We start from the raw sequence: 891 nt of genomic DNA on the forward strand, positions 1-891 counted from the left end.
CATTAATTATGGCAAAGATCGTGAGTGTTTATCATGCGATTCATCCCTCCCAATCTCTAACCATGCAAGCCCTTACAAAGCACTCTTAAAATGCTGAATCACCCTAATACCATGGATTTATCCTTTATCCAGAGTGAAAACTCTTGGTGGCAATGTTTAGTGGACTATAAATAAGAACAGCTCAGAATAATGGTGGCTGTGGATGATATGGAGGATTGAGCACATCCACCACAGACTTAGTCTATGGATTAAACAGCACAACAATGGTGGACAGGATGCGTATGTGTGCGAGAGGTATGGCAATAAATGGCTCTTGCTGATGCTACAGTGCCTTGCGAAAGTATTCGGCCCCCTTGAACTTTTCGACCTTTTGCCACATTTCAGGCTTCAAACATAAAGATATAAAACTGCAATTTTTTGTGAAGAATCAACAACAAGTGGGACACAATTATGAAGTGGAACGAAATTTATTGGATATTTCAAACCTTTTTAACAAATAAAAAACTGAAAAATTGGGCGTGCAAAATTATTCAGCCCCTTTACTTTCAGTGCAGCAAACTCTCTCCAGAAGTTCAGTGAGGATCTCTGAATGATCCAATGTTGACCTAAATGACCTAAATGACTAATGATGATAAATAGAATCCACCTGTGTGAAATCAAGTCTCCGTATAAATGCACCTGCTCTGTGATAGTCTCAGAGGTCCGTTTAAAGCGCAGAGAGCGTCATGAAGAACAAGGAACACACCAGGCAGGTCCGAGATACTGTTGTGGAGAAGTTTAAAGCCGGATTTGGATACAAAAAGATTTCCCAAGCTTTAAACATCCCAAGGAGCACTGTGCAAGCGATAATATTGAAATGGAAGGAGTATCAGACCACTGCAAATCTACAAA

The sequence above is a fragment of the Micropterus dolomieu genome, linkage group LG22, assembly GCF_021292245.1.
Source record: "Micropterus dolomieu isolate WLL.071019.BEF.003 ecotype Adirondacks linkage group LG22, ASM2129224v1, whole genome shotgun sequence".
NCBI classification, from domain to species: Eukaryota; Metazoa; Chordata; class Actinopteri; order Centrarchiformes; family Centrarchidae; genus Micropterus; species Micropterus dolomieu.